General features: G+C 40.9%; 1 non-coding gene across 1 annotated transcript; it reads left to right on the forward strand.

The window, feature by feature from the left end:
- The first annotated feature begins 10,080 nt into the window (after positions 1 to 10,080).
- On the forward strand, positions 10,081 to 10,187 carry LOC141658087 (small nucleolar RNA R71). Its single transcript, XR_012548995.1, has one exon. It is a non-coding gene; the product is annotated as a small nucleolar RNA R71 (small nucleolar RNA).
- Positions 10,188 to 16,993: the final 6,806 nt, after the last annotated feature.

Raw genomic sequence — 16,993 nt, forward strand, 5'->3', positions numbered from 1 at the left:
TTAGTGACACCTAGGGACTAATAGCATAGACCGAAAGGGGCTATTAGTTGACTTGGACCGAGAGGACTTGTCATACCCATCACCCACGACTGTATTTCGAGACTTACCTAGAATTTTGTGCCATCATAGCTATAGTGACCCGACCATTCTAGCTCCTTTCTATTATTTGTTTACATCATCTTATTTTCTGCTTGTTTTTATTTGCTTATTTATTTCATTTGCATTTAGACTTAGACAAAATCCGAACCCCCTCAAATTGTTACCCTAAGACTAGAATATTAAACAATAGAAACTCCCCCGCCTCTCTGTGGTTCGACCCTGTTACCACTAACTTCTGTTAGTTTTAATAGGTATTATAAATATTATTTTTGGTGCACACAACGACATGCATCAAATTTTGGCGCCGTTGCCGGGGAGGCAGCGCTAGTTTTAGTTGTTTATTTATTTTAGTCTTTTTCTTAGTTTAAGGAACCTTTTGTTCCTTAAACTTTTCTCATCTTTTTGTTGTAGTTTATTCTTATGCGCAGGTCTCAACAAGGCGAATTATTTCCTCTTGATCTCGAGCTAGAGAGGACCCTGCGAGTTAAGAGAAGGCTATTTCAAGAAGCACAGTCCGAGGAAGAGCCTAGTTCTCGGACAAGTTTCTACGAGAACGAGTTGTTTGAAGAAAATCCACCACCATCTCCAGTTTCTTCCACAGAGACCGTCACTTCTCCAGATTTTCCAGATATAGCCGAAGAAGCTAGTATAGCTAGTCACTCCGAGTTGAAAGCTGAGAATCTATATAAGGGATTCGCATTGCCTGGTGGGACGGAAAGAAAATTTGAAGCAAAGCCGTCCTACATCAACTTGGTTGAGAGAAACCAATTCGGGGAGCTGCAAATGAAGATGCAGCTAAGCATATAGAGATATTTATTGATTATTGCTATTCCATACCCCCACCAGCAGGTGTGACCCAGGACCAGGTAAAGGAGACGATGTTTATATTCTCACTCCGTGATGCTGCTAGGGAGTGGTACCGAGACCTGGACCGAGCTGCTAATGGGATTACCGATTGGAATTCGCTGGCCCTGGCGTTTTATAAGAAATATTTCTCTGCATCGAAGACCAATGCGATTAGGGCTCAGATCATGGGTTTCAAGCAAGGTCCTGATGAGGATTTTCATGAGGCATGGGTCCGTTTCAAGAGGCTGGTGCGATCTATTCCACACCATGGGTTCGAGCAATGGAGCCTATGCAATCAATTCTACAATGGGCTTTATGATGATCAGAGGGCTATCCTGGATGCCGCAGCTAACGGCAGATTCCAGGAGAATGTTGGAGAGACTAAGGGGTAAAAGATAATTGAAGACATGGCCACCCATAAAGCTGAGTATGGAAAATCTCGAGGTAATCAAAGGAGAGCTGCTAAATCTTCTTCTGTAGTTGCTTTAGAGGCTCTCACGGCCAGATTTGATAAGTATGAGCTGAGAGGAGCTTCAAAAGGAGGGATCTATCAAGTGAATGTTGTGTCAGACGGTCCTTTTGTCTGCAAGAGATGTGGAATAGATGGTCATGTAGCTGATTTTTGTACCACTCCTATGAGACGTGTGCTGCTTTCCAACATTATAGGCAGACGAACACGTATTTTGGGCCGAATATTCATCCGAATCTGAGGTGGTCTAGCCAGAATGTCCAAAATCTGACTCCACCTCCGCAGCAGCAGAACTACGTGCCCCCGCATAAGCAGCAGCAACCGTACCAAAAGCCTCCATATGTTCCGCAGCAGCAGCAGCAGCAGTCCCATGGCTTCGATTTTGCCGAGTTGAAAAATCTGTTGCTGAAAGAGTCTCAAGCTAGAGAAGCTGGAATAAAAATGTTGGAGTCTCAGATTACTCAACTAGCTAGCAAGAGTGCAACTCGAGCTCCTGGGCAATTACCATCGCAGCCGGACCAAAAGAAGAAGACCCTTAATGCTATTACTACCAGGAGTGGGTCTACACTTGAGGATCCTACAGTTGAAAATGCTAAAGGAAAGAAAAAGGCTGCTGAAAAAGGGAAGAAACAGAAGACGATATAAAGAGAAGAAGCGATCGACCACCGCATCACCCAGTCGGTCGACCACTGATGCTGTTCCAGAAGATTTCCCTGATGCTTCTGACAATTCGGGTAAAATTGTCCCTGGTCGACCGACCGAGGAGGGTGGTCGACCGACCACCAGTGCTGCTGACGCTGAGCCTTATCGCTCATCTATGCCTGATAACTTGCGTGAATTCTTGTTCCAAGGCAATTCGACTCCAAGATTTTTGAGGAGAGCTCCAACTACGGATGGTACTATTGCGTCCCATATCCGGAGAGGCTAATTCCGACCAAAGAACAAGTATCTTTCGATAAATTCAAAGATGTGATTCGTAGTTTAAATGTTCAGGTACCTTTCCTTGAGTTGGTCAATCAAGTGCCCGCTTACATGAAATTCATGAAGCAGTTTTTAACTAAAAAACGGTCACTTGAGCCTGTCCAGTCTATAGCATTTACTGAGGAGTCTAGCTCCTATTTGACTCAGACTTCCCCCCGGAAATTAGCTGATCCAGGTAGTTTCTCTGTCCCATGTCCTATTGGCACATTTCCCATAGAGAAAGCCTTATGTGATTTGGGGGATATCATTAGTGTCATGCCCTTAAGTCTAGCGAAGAAATTAGGCTTGACCAAATTTACCGTGACCAACATGACTGTTCAGATGGCTGATCGCTCTACGGTCCAGCCTATAGGGGTCTTAGAGGACATTCCTGTCCATAGGGAAATTCTTTTTCCCTGTTGACTTTATTGTCCTAGACATGCCCGAGGACGATCATATACCTATCATTCTAGGGAGACCATTTTTGCACACTGCTGGTGCAATAATTGATGTTGGGGAGCGGACCTTGACCTTTAGGGTGGGCAAACAGTCCATTGTTTTTGCTCAAACCGCTAGAAAGAAGGATCCCATGTGGGCCGTTACATGCAATGCTATTTCTGCTAAACCGTCTTATATGGTCATTTCTGATGTTCCTACTTTATTGCCTGTACCCGTTATTCCTGCTGTTGTGACACCTCCGCCCCAGATTGGGAGCAAATTGGAGGACGATTTGTCTGTTTCATCTATTGCAGGAGCTGGTTTGGGGAAGGATGAGCCGCCCGTTACTCCAGTTGAGCCTATAGTGCAGAGAGGTGGCCTTGGATGCTTGAGTTATGGCACTGACGAGGAGCCTGAAGAGGATGAGCCGGCTAAAGTTACAGTTTCTGACTTGGAGCTTGAGGAGTCAGATGACAAGTGGGAGGATGCGTCAGATGTAGATCCGTCGGACGATGTTGTGGATTGGAGTGCTGAGAAGATAACCACCGTGGAGGGTACTTCGTGTAGCCAAAAGCCATGGTCGGATATTCTCCGCATTTTTTGCGAATAAACATTTTATTGCTTGAGTTTTTAAGAAAATTTATCGCATTTAAGACTTTTTACTGTTTTTGGTTTGCACGAGACTTTGCTTTGTTTGGTTTGTTTTAGGATTTTTAAGACCATAGACTTTACTTTGGGTTTGTGCAAGTTTTTGGGCGCGTATATATTGTGCATTTGCAGGCTGTAGACCATGATAACTCAATCTATTGAGTTATTTCGAAGAAAACAAGACTGTTGCATCAGGTGCAATGGTCGGTCGACCGGTTCCCTTGGTCGATCGACCGGGTTGCTGCTTCCAGAGAGCACTGTTTACCCGTCGTGTGGTCGGTCGACTAGTACCATCAGCCGGTCGACCACCAACGCTGCTATACTTGATTCTCGTTTTCTTCTACTTTAAATTCCATGCACATTTTTCCCGCCCAAATTCTTTTATTTCCGAATGATGTTTGCTTTTCTGTCTTTCAGGTATCTTATGGTAGCACTGCTGGCTACCGAAACCTCCTAGCTCGCGCTGGTTTGGGGAGGTTTCCGTTTGCGCTTAAATCTTGTGAGTTCCCGACATCTTTTTCTCTTATGTCTTATTTAGTTGTAGTTCTTTAAATGCAAATTCCCATTTCTTTTTTTCGCTTCTTATACATGATTTCGCACAATGGGGACATTGTGTGATTTGGTTTGGGGAAGGGTTTTGCATTGCATAGCATTCATTTGTTTTTGCATTCTCGTTTAATTATTCTGTTTGAATTGTTATTTAATTCCTCCATATATACCAAAATACCAAAAAAAAAAAAATCAAAAAAATATCACGTTTATTTTAGCATGTAGGTTGAGTCGGAACGGTAGTATTTCAATGATGACATTGCATTTTCAGCTGTGTATGCCTAAGCCTTGCTAATTGACATGTTATTAATAGAATCACATATGCATATCTACGAGTTTTCGTTAAATATCTTGCTGAGCTTTAGACTTGACTTTGATTTTTGGCAAACTACATCATTTTCTGAGTTATTAGAGCCTAAACTGGTGTCATCTGTGACCGGTTTATCTAGGATTGTGAGTAGTTACTCCTTATGAGACATGTTATATCAATATGCATAAATATGAACTTAATCTGCTTAATACCTGTACGCATTTGGTTTGTGGTTTGTTGACACATGTGGAAGAGGACCCCTTTTCTCATTTTACCCATAAGTCCCTCATAGCCAAATTTGCCTTTTTTGTCCCATAAACTACATACTATATTTAGCCTACCTTATCCGAGCTAGTAATGGTGTTTTTGGGAATGTGCTTAATGCTATTTGGTTATATGCTCAATTGAGTGATTGGTGAAATGATGAGAAGGAAAAGAAGAGAAAAGAAAAAGAAAATATATATAGAAAGAAAGAAAAAAAAAAAAAGACGAAAAAATTGTATCAGACCCGACATTCAGTCGACCGACCGTCCCCTATGGTCGGTCGACCATGGTTACTGCAAATTCGAAAAATCACATGTTTCAATTATTATGATTTGGTGATTTTCACTCCCATGTTATCATTTATATTCTTTGGGGAGTTGAATTTTGTGGAGGTTGTGAGTTTTGTGCTTAATTTTGGCACCATATTGTATCATTTACATTGAGTTTGAAGTTGGGATTCGCTTATAGTCTGGATTGTAGTACTAGCTTGGCTTATTACTCCTCATATCCAAATTCATTTTAGCCCCTTCTTACCCTTTTCCTCACATATCCATATTACCTCGGCATGTGTCATGGTCCTTTATGGTTGGAATGCGTATGTACGGTTGTAGAGATTATTTTCATATTAGACTGCAGACATGTTCTTATAGGTCGTAGTTAGGTAAGCGTCATTACATATTTACTTCTTTCTATCTTTTACATATATTCACCTTTGCTTATGTGTGATATGAGCGATCCGTGAGAGTCCGAATTGATAAGTCTCTATAGTTGACGGTTCAACAAGTTTTTAATGACTACATAACTCGTTTGCATGATTCATATTGCTAATTGATTGTTGATTTGTAGCATTAAATTGGTTTAGGCTTTATGGTTGCATTTCGCTCTGAGATTGAACTCGTTCCATCAGGATCTAAGATCGAGTCTAGTTCTTGCTTGGGGACAAGCAAGGGTTTGGTTAGAGGAAGTTTGATGCGTGTCTAATATATGATGTTTTGCACCTCATTTCACACGCATTTCAGAGCTCAATTGAGTAGTTTATGCTACTATTTCCCTTGTTTCGTGTATTTCTTCCTTTTTCGTGTGATTTTGTAGGAATGTGAAGAACATGGCGGAAAATGGACCAAATCTGTCCCGGAGCGCTTAGCATAGGATTGGACATAAGGAGAATGCTCGAGGAACAAGGTTGGCACGCATTTCGGAGCTTGAAAGACAAATTTGGAAGCAAATTATCAGCTACATCAGTCGACCGACCGTGCCCAGTGGTCGGTCGAACAACAAATGTCTTTATGGAGAACTTTAACGTGAACAGAGCATGGGAGCCGATAGTTGGTCAGTCGACTGCTATCTATGGTCGGTCGACTGCCTCTTGAATCTGACGGGAATTAAAAGATCAGTAAAAGCCCATTGTACTTAAGTTTAGGAAATTAGGTTACGTTACTTCTTCTATATAACGTAACACAACCCTCCTATATCGATCATCTAGTTTTCATATTACGCTACTTTAGGTTTCATTCACATTCAATTCATATTTTAGTTATCAATAAAGTTCTTATTGCGGATCCATTCATTCCTCTTTTATTTTCGGTAGTCCTTGTTCTTATTTTACAGTTTGCTTTACTGTTTTATTAGTTTAGAAAATTGATAGTTTAGATCCCTTGAACCCTAGATTAGTTTATGCGTTATTATTGCTATAATTATTCGATCATGTCTTTCTTTATAGTTTTTACGAATTTCATTGTTGTTATTATCGTTATTATGTCTAGCTAAATCACCATTGCTAGGATGTAGGCGAACTTAGCGTAGATGGCACTAGGATAGGTTACCCTCGTATTAGGGCTTGGTCGACCGACTGGCTTATCTGATCGGTCGACTGAATCGGTTGGTCGATCGACTGGGGTAGCTGGTTGGTCGACCACCTTCGTGTCTGATTTGCTTCGTTTGAATCGTTAAGTGCAATATCTATCAATGAGACCTAGCGGAGACTTGTTAGGTGCTTAGTTTTGACCAACCCGTAGATCGAAAGATAGGGAAGGACTTAGATTAACGAATTAAGACGGCTAAATTGCTAGATCGAAAGATAATGTAATTTAGGCATTAGGATCACTAGTCAAGAACGAAAGTTAGTATTAGTGACACCTAGGGACTAATAGCATAGACCGAAAGGGGCTATTAGTTGACTTGGACCGAGAGGACTTGTCATACCCATCACCCACGACTGTGTTTCGAGACTTACCTAGACTTTTGTGCCATCATAGCTATAGTGACCCGACCATTCTAGCTCCTTTCTATTATTTGTTTACATCATCTTATTATCTGCTTGTTTTTATTTGCTTATTTATTTCATTTGCATTTAGACTTAGACAAAATCCGAACCCCCTCAAATTGTTACCCTAAGACTAGAATATTAAACAATAGAAACTCCCCCGCCTCTCTGTGGTTCGACCCTGTTACCACTAACTTCTGTTAGTTTTAATAGGTATTATAAATATTATTTTTGGTGCACACAACGACAGGCATCACCATTCCGGGACCTCTTCCATCTGCACATCCTCCACAGTATTTGAGGGTTCCGCCTCACCTCTTCTCCTCTTGAAAGCACCTTGTGTATGAGGTTTTGTTAGTGCCATTTTTCTGAAACTTAAGACAAATATTCATCTTAAGGCAAACTAAAATTCATTCAAATAGACATAAATAGAATGAATTAGTGAACTAATTCATACTACAAACAAGAATAAAGCATTCTACAATCAATTTCTAGTACTAAAAAGCAAAAAAATCAAATCCCCCCAAATTGAGTTAGGGTTTGCATAATTCAATTTAATTGATTGAAATGGATGAAATTAAAAAGAAAAAGGAAGAAAACTTACCAATTGATGTTAATGGTTGAATGATTCTTGCAAAATTGATGAAGAAATTGACGTTCCTTGAGATTTTAGGTGATGAAATGAAGAAAAAATGATAGAGATAGAGTAGAGAATGTATCGTCGGGTTGCAAAGTGATAGAAGAATTTGTTCTCTTTATTTTTACTTACCCGTGAAAGCTGCCAAGAAACTACAAAACCACGACCCCGATCGGAGCTGGCAACCCCGATCGGGGTTGACCTCCTTTTCGGCTTTTTGACTTGCTTCCGCATTACTTTTAAATTGCTTTCTGTTTCTTGAAAACCACGTCCCCAAACGGGGTTCTTGCATGGGGAAGCGTGCCATATTCTCTCCTAAGTCTCCTTTCTTCATTTTCACCTAAAAATCACAAAAAGAAAGATCGTCAAGTCGAGTATTTTATTACTAATCTACGAAAAACAATAAATTGCAGAAAAATAAAAACAAAAATAAATAAAAGCAAATAAAAAAGCTTGGGTTGCCTCCCAAGAAGCGCTGGTTTAACGTCCCGCACGACGTAAGAAGCTATTTGGTCAAGTTTTTTTATTGAGCTTGCCACCAACCAAGCTCCATTTCATAGCTCCTTTTGCATTCCGCAACCATTTGAAATTCTTCAAATAAAATTTCCCTTTCTTTTTGGCACTCTTTGCAATAGTTCCCTTAGCATCGTCACCTACAAAACAATCAACATCAATATCTTCCTCTAACGGATCCATTAGTAAGGATCCAAGTGTAGTAGAGGCATTAGAAGAGTCCACAGTGCTAAGTAAATAACAAGACTCTTGTAACATTGGGCTTCTAATGGTGTTGTTTTTGCTAAAAGAAACCCGGTCATCACCCACTTCCAACGTCAACCTCCCATTTTTCACATCAATTAGCGCACCCGCGGTGCGTAAAAATGGCCTACCCAATATAATTGGGGTTTGTAAGTCCTCGGCCATATCAAGTATGAGGAAGTCAACGGGTATGAAAAACTTGCTAACTTTGACGGGTACATTTTCTAAGACACCTAAGGGTCGCTTTAAAGAACGATTCGCCATTTGCAATGTTGTACTTGTGCATTTTAGAGCACCCATGTTGAGTTTTTCACAAAGGGAATAGGGCATGACACTTACACTAGCACCTAGGTTGCAAAGGGCCTTATCAATCGTATATGTGCCTATAGTGCAAGGAATAGAATAACTACCGGGGTCCTTAAGTTTCGGGGGAGACTTGTTTTGTAAGAGTATACTACACTCTTCGGTTAAAGCAATGGTCTCAACCTCATTAAAGGATCGCTTCTTTGAGAGAATTTCCTTCATAAATTTTGCGTAGGAGGGGACTTGGGTAAGCAATTCTATAAATGGGATGGTGACTTGCAAATTTTTAAAAACTTCCAAGAACTTACAAAACTTACCTTCCTCCTTGTGCTTTGCTAGGCGATGAGAAAACGGTACTTGAACAACTTCCTTTGGAGGAGCATCCTCCACATCTCCTACTTTCACTTTCCCATTCTCAACGGGAACTTCCACCGTCTTAGGAACGGCATCACTCTCCTTAGTATTAGGAGAGACTTCCTCAAAAATTTCCACATCACTTTCTTTGGGCATAGGGGGCTCAACATCTTTGGCATCAAGCTTGCTCTTTCTCTTTAGCATCAATAACCGATGAGGAAATGGCACACGATCCTTAACAAGAGGCTCTTCACTAGCCTTCTTTTTTGGCACTTCCCTCAAGCTTAGCCTTTTTAACAACCAACTCATCATCCAAGGTCATGGATGGCTCATCATAGCTTGTACCACTTCTCAACGGCCTCGTGTGGTTGCGTACCTTGGGGTGGTAGTTGTTCGGTCTTCCTTTGAGAGCTAGAAGTGGCTAGTTGACCCACTTGTTGCTCCAAAATCTTGATTGCGGCACAATGAGCTCGATCATTATTTTGGATTTGAGACAGTAATTCCCTTTGCATTTGGACAATCAAGCCCTCAAGCTTACCTCCTCCTTGGTTGTTTTGTTAACTATTTTGAGGTGGTGGCCCTTGTTGGTAGTTTTGTTGAGGTGACCTTTGTTGGTTTTGATAACCCGGTGGAGGATTGTACTTTTGTTGTTGAGGGACATAGGCATTTTGTTGTGGTGGGGTTTGAGGGTTAAGCATATTGTTGCTAGTGTAAGACAAGTTCGGATGGAATTTTGTATTCGGGTTATAAGTGTTGGAAAATGTACCCCGTGGATATGAACTTTGTCTAAAATCTTGAAAAGCATTTACCTCTTCGATAGGAGCTCGGCAATGAGCGGCGTAATGACCCGCACCTCTGCAACCATCACAAACAATGATTTGACTCGTGGAAGACACGTCATTGAGTTTTTGTAGGGAATCTCTGGCATCTTTATCCGCCAATTGTTGTTGGAGTAAGGCAATTTGAGCTAGCAAAACGGAATTGTTGAAGGATTCTTCTTTACCTTTGAGTGGCACACTTTGGGAATTGACATATTGTGCATCATTTTAGCCATAGATTCGATCGTGGCATGAGCAATATCGGTATCAATTTGATCAAATCGCCCATTGTTGGCGGAATCAAGAATCCTTCGGGACTGGGCGCAACATCCATTGTAGAATGTTATTGCTAGAAACCAATCATTTAGCCCATGATGTGGGCATTGTCTTTGCAACTCCTTGTACCTCTCCCAAGCCTCATATAAGCTCTCGAGAGCTTGTTGACGAAATCCGGTGATTTGGCTCCTCAAAGTTTGAGTTTTTTCCGGTGGAAAAACTTTTGATAGAAAGCAAGAGCCAAAGTCTCCCAATTGGTGTTTCCCATGGCGGTGCGGTCAAGGCTATTGATCCAAAGCTTGGCCTTGTCATTCAAAGAGAAAGGGTAAAGTATTTCCCTTATTTGGGCTTGAGTGATGCTCGTTTGACGGATCATGGAGCAATAATCACAGAAATTTTGCACATGCAAATTGGGATCCTCCAAAGGACTTCCCCCAAATTGCTTTCTCTCCACAAGGCTAATGAAAGCCGGTTTGATTTCGAATTCCGGCGCGGTAATTTGAGTAGTTGTGATACCGGCCGGATGCATGGCCGCAGTAGGCTTTGAGTGATCGGAAAGTTTCACCATCTTTTTAGTAGTAGATGGTGGTGGTGGTGGACATGATGAACTGGAAACCTCCTCTTCTTCAAGAACTTCTATATCGTTTAAGTAAGACTTTCTAGCACTTTCAACTTGTACGGAAGAAGTGGCTTCTTTCACTTCCTTCCAAAAACGTCGTCTTCTCCTAAAGATTTTCTCGGGGTCGGAACCCGGTGAAAGCAATTCTCCACTACGAGAGGACCTGGGCATAAGACAAGAATTTCTAGGAAAATGATAAGTAATGGTCTCAAGGAACAAGTGTTCCTCAAGACAAAAAAAAACAAGACAAAAATCGACAATTCAAAATGCAATGAAACCGTTTCCCCGGCAACGGTGCCAAAATTTGATAGGTTTATCGTGTACCAGTGCAAAGATAATTATCCTAAATAACAAATGAATGTAGCAATAGGGGTCGAACACAAGGAGACGGGAATTGCGTTGTGAAATGCTATGGGAAGATTTCTAGCAAGATCGATTTCATTTTGGGTTTGTTTGTTTGGTTTGATAATTAACAAAAACTATGAATTATATAATAAAAAAGGAGTCTAAGGGGGTCGGGTCACACATGCAAAGATAAATATATAATTATGTTAAACTTGGTATTAAAACATTGTCAATTGCTTAGGCTTAGAGACACCCACCTTACGGCATTAGTATCAACCATAGACCAGGTCCTAGAGAAATCCATGACTAGGTCGTCCTACTACACATGCTTTGTCTAATTCGATTCCATGCCTCTCGACTTTTAGAATTAATGAACAAACTAACCAATGCATACGGCCTTAAACAAAGATTAAACATTATGGTGCAAACATGTGATAGAAGCAATTTGAACAATATTATTATCAACCTATTTTAACATGTTATACACTTGATTTTGCATGACTCCCCTAGCCCTTAGACTAGGAAATTTAGCTACTCATATTAAAGTGTAAATTATAAACTATATTGCAAGAAATACTAAACATGATTATAGGAATGATGGAAACTAAATGGCGAAACATAAAATAAGAATAAAGCTAATATGATATAACAATCGTGCTAATGATAAACTATGCGATAACTAATGTAGAAAGGTAAAATAGTAAACTAGAAGTAGGAATACTGTAAGGAAATGAACTGGCAAGGAAGGACAAATAACCAAATTAACTTGAATAATAAATGCTTTAATAATAACTTGAGTGTAGAACAAAATATTGAAGGATTAAACTAAGGAAAGCTTAATAATTTGCAAACTAAAATGTGAAAACTAATGAGAGAAAAGTAATGTTTAAGGCTATTATAAAGTATATGAGACGTAAGAATAATATGCCTAAGCTATGAAGTGGCTCCCCTTTATATAGGGGAGCAAGGTAAAACGTAAGCATTGAAGAGACATGCAACCCAGATCGGGGTTGGCGGCCCCGATTGGGAACGTGGGTTTCCGGGTAAATTCCTCTTAATTCCTCACTTAATTGCTTGAGGAATCCAAAGTACGTGATTAATGACCCTTAATGCACCCGGGTAAATGCTTGCTCTATTATTCTTTAGGGCTTCCAAAGAGCATCATATGCATGTAGAAATCTTATGCTTTTCATCATGACTTGGACTTTGAAGTTGGGCTTGACTTTGGTTATTGACAACATTTGAATTATACATATTGATCCACCAATTTCTTCATGCAAAACCCATGCCAATACTCCATGCTTAGTCCAATACTTGGTTTCATTTAACCATTACACTCTAGTAGCTCATCTTGTAGTATTTTAGCTCCAAAAAGCTTAAGTATCCTACAAAACATGTGGAAACAAACAAATGCACTAGAATAGCAAATATTAGCTCAAAACATTATGATAAGTGCTAAATGTCATATAAAATGGAGCTAATATAGGGGATGCAAATATATAAAATATGCACTTATCAACATTCTTTGATGATTCCCACTTATAAAATGCCTCTATTTTTGTTGGATCCACAGCTACACCATCCTTGGAAATCACATGCCCCAGAAAGGAAACTTCCTCGAGCAAGAACTCACACTTAGACAACTTTGCATACAGCTGATTATCGTGCAAAGTCTGTAACACCACCCTCAAGTTCTCCTCATGCTCCTCCTTAGTCTTGGAATAGACTAAGATATCATCTATTAACACCAGCACAAACCGATCTAAAAACTGGCTGAAGACCTGGTTCATCAAATCCATAAACACTGCTGGTGCATTAGACAACCCAAACGGCATCACAACATACTCATAGTAACTATACCTCGATCGAAAAGCTGTCTTTGGTATGTCCTCATCCCGAATCCTCACCTGATGGTAAGCTGACCTCAAATCAATCTTGGAAAAGACTCCTACCCAACTGAACTGGTCAAAAAAATCATATATCCTTGGCAAAGGATACCTATTCTTCACTGTAACCCTGTTCAGCTCCCTGTAGTCGATGCACAACCGTAAACTCCCATCTTTCTTCATCACAAACAGAACTGGTGCTCCCCACGGCGAGAACTAGGTCTAATTTACCCCTTATCTATCAAATCATTCAGCTGTTTCTTCGGCTCCTCCAACTCCTTAGGACCCATGCGGTACAGGGCCTTAGAGATTGGTCCCGTCCCTGGTTTCAGTTCCATATTGAAATCTATATCCCTCTTTGGTGGCAAACCTAGTATCTCCTCCGGACAAACATCTAAAAACTCTCCCACCACCGGTATATGATCAGCTGTCGAACTCACCTTACTATGGTTTTTCACATGGCATAGAATCAAAGGAAACCTCTTCCTCAGATAAAACTTCAATGTCACCGCTGCAATCACTTTGACTTTGGGTTTGACAACAAACCCACGATAAGACACACTAACTCCCTTAGGGCCTCTCAAACAGACCTTCTTTTGGTGACAATCTATTCTAGCCTTGTACTTACCCAGCCAATCCATACCAACTATCATCTCAAAGCCATCCATAGAAAACTCTAACAAATCCACTAGAAGGTCAACTTGCCCCACTATCATAGTTACACCCCTATACAATCTCCTACAAGATACCGACTCTCCCGACGGTATAAAAACCTCATCTTTTACATACTAAAACTTTCCCAACCCAAAAGCTTAACATGACTCGACGATACAAAAGACTGTGACGCCCCCGAATCAAACAAAACAAAGGTAAAAACACCATTAACAAGAAAGGTACTCATGATCACGTGAGCATCCTCCTTAACAGCTTTCTTGTCCATCATGAATAGCTTGCCACTGGTCTTCTGTCCACCTCCCTCAACAATACTAGTAGAAGTAGACGGCTTGGTAGCCGACTGATGTGATCCCGCTAAGTGTTCACAAATTAAGATGTGGTCGTTGGTCACGGTCGAATCAAAACACAATTTATAACTCCACAAACAACTCTACAATTAGTAAAGAGGCAAGTAAAGGTCGGATCCCAAGGGACGGGAGTTGAAATGAGATTTCTATTGTAACTAGTGGTGTCTAAGGGGTGTCACAAATTGGGTTGATGTAGAAGGTTACTAAACTAAAATAGCAATGAAAATAAACAAGCAAGATGAATTAAAGGGGTGTAAACAATTGATTAAAGGCACTAGGGTGTCATGGGATCATAGGGGAATCATGGGATATGATCATACAAATATGTTCTCAAATTATAAGCAAGCAATTATTGTTGTGATGGATTGAGTTGGGTTATATCTTACAATCCTAGGAAAGTTTGGGTCCCGGAGCCGAATCGATTAGATTGTACAACACCTACAAGTCGACTTAATCTTCCCTACTCAACAACATGCATGGTCTAATGAGACTCGAGTTGGGTTATGTCTTACAAGTCTCATTGAAAAGATAGAAGATGATAGTAAATGCAAGGATTCATAGGCTTAGCATTTCATCAAATATAACATGTGCATGAGTTGAGATCAAAACAAGCAAGCAAATAAAACATGAAAGCATATTAATTTAAGCATGAATCATTCCCCATGTTGGTTTCCCCTAATCACCCATTAACCCTAGCTAAGAGACTACTCACTCATTATCATGTTGATCATGCTAGCAAGGTTGTCAATCATACCAACAATATGAAACATGATGAATAAATGAAAGTAATTAACAATAATTAAAAAGGGATTAAGAGATTATACCTACTAATGATTCCAATAATAAAGCAAGAATAAAAGAAGTACTTGAATGCTTGATTGAGAGGTTGTCAATCTCCAACAAGAACCCAAAATAATCTTCAATTACCCAAAATAAAGGATGAACAAAAGAGAGATTAAAGAACTAAAACTTGGATTAAAACTTGATTAATACTTGATTACAATATTAAAGAGAGATTTGATTGATATTAACTACACTAATTATTGATAAGAAGAACATGCTCCTCTAATTAGACTAATGGGGTATTTATAGTGGAAATTAGGGAGGATGCATTAGGGTTAACTAAGGGCTAAACTAGTAATTACACTTTTTAAGTTGAGCAAGGAGGAGCCGGTATTTTCTGAGAGAAGGGCTTCTCTTTTCGTAGCTTGGAGAAGACAATCCGTGTTGTGCTAGAATCCGGGCGGAATAGGATCGGGGCGGGCGGATTCTGGCTTTGGAATCCGAGCGGATTCAGGGGAATCCGGGCGGATTGTGGAGGTGGAATCCGAGCGGATTGTGGCAAAGCCGCTCGGATTGTGCTGGGGCTGGACGGACGGATTGGTGACAATCCGCTCGGATTGTCAGTCAGCAACAATTCTTCTCTTCTTCTTCTCTTTTCTTCATAAATTCCTTGGGGACTCAAGGATCTTTTCTCAACATTGCTCTTCTACTATAATATGTACAAAGGCCTTCTAATCTTGTCCCTCCTTGATGCTTGGTCATTGAATTCGATCAATTTAGTCTTGTTTTGCCATGAAAATGCAATATTCTTACTCCTTTCCTACCAAGGGATCAAAATCTCAAAGAATATACAAAACAAAGAACTAAAGATAAGAAATGACCCAAATAAGCACTAAAAAGCATGGAAACAAGGCTAATTCGGGGGCTAAATATGCGCCAATTATGGTCACATCACCGACCCTTGGTTGTTGTTAGCTGCCGGTCTCTAACAAGAATTACCGCCATTGCGGTTAGCCCCACCGTTGTTATTATTCTGACCTCCCTGATTGTTCCATAACCCAGCCGGCTTGTTGCTAGCATAACTATGAGACGGACCCTGAGAGAAACTCCCCTGTGATAGCCTCTGAAAACCCCTTCAAACAGCACGATTACACTCATGTCTCCTGTGGCCTATACCGCCATCGTTGTAGCAAGACAAACCCCAGCTGCTACTACTATCGCCATGGTCACTCCCATAGGAAGCTCCTCCACTAAAACCCAATCCCGATGAATAAGCCCTCACTTGGTTATTGTTTCGCCTCTTGTAACTCGATTGACCACCACCCTCACTCTAAGACTTCCTCTTCTCGGAACCCCTTTCTCTGTTCTCTTTGGCCATTTCGACCAATCTCTCAGCTCTCTCAGCTCTCTCATACACTTCCTTAACATATGTAAGGACCCCAACCGGTAGCTTCTCCATTATCTTATAGGTCAAGCCCTTCTCAAGCCTCAACGCCAGGTTCTCTTGGTTCAACCCCATATCCTGAGCATACCTAGATTTCTCATTAAACTTATGATAGCACTCAGCCAGAGTCATATCTGGAGTCATCTTGAAATCATCAAACTACTCTCTCAGCTTACTACTAACATGCTCAGGCACAAACTCTCGGCGCATAGCTCTCTTAAACTCACCCCAAGGTATAGCTGACTTCCCCTGCCTCATATACAGATCCAAAGCACTCTCCTTTACCTTATCCCACCATTCTCCCGCAGCATCCCTCAAGTAGGACGCAGCTTGTCCACTTTAAAGTCCTCAGGACAGTGAAACATATTCAAGATATTCTCCATCTCCCTATGCCAATTGTCGAGCAAAATTGGCGCTCCGGTACCCATATATTCTTTTGGTTTGAAACGGGCTATGGTAGTACTCATCTTAGCGAAGTCTACCCCAGCCTCTTTGTCCTTCCCAAACTTCCTTCCCAAACTTCTTTAAGGCCTCAGTAAGCGCCTCTTGATGCTTAAGCATCTTGGCAACTTCATATATACTCATCAACTTAGCCCTAGCATATAAAGCTGATCTCTTTGGCGGCATCTTTAAGCTATATAAGAGAAGAGGCAAACATAAACACATATCCCATGACCAAACACGTATAAAACCTGTGCAAACCACACTCGACCGAGAAACTCTACCCATTCGATCGAGTTGAGGTCACTCAATCGAGTTGCCCACTTACTCGATCGAGTGCTTCGACTCCAGAACCTGACCATAAGGCATCACAAAACCCACTCGATCGAGCCTCCCATGCACTCGATCGAGTAGCCGTCACTCAATCGAGTGCCCCTCATCCTCGATCGAGTGCCCCAAAAAG

The sequence above is a fragment of the Silene latifolia genome, chromosome 5 (genome assembly GCF_048544455.1).
Source record: "Silene latifolia isolate original U9 population chromosome 5, ASM4854445v1, whole genome shotgun sequence".
Classification (NCBI taxonomy): domain Eukaryota; kingdom Viridiplantae; phylum Streptophyta; class Magnoliopsida; order Caryophyllales; family Caryophyllaceae; genus Silene; species Silene latifolia.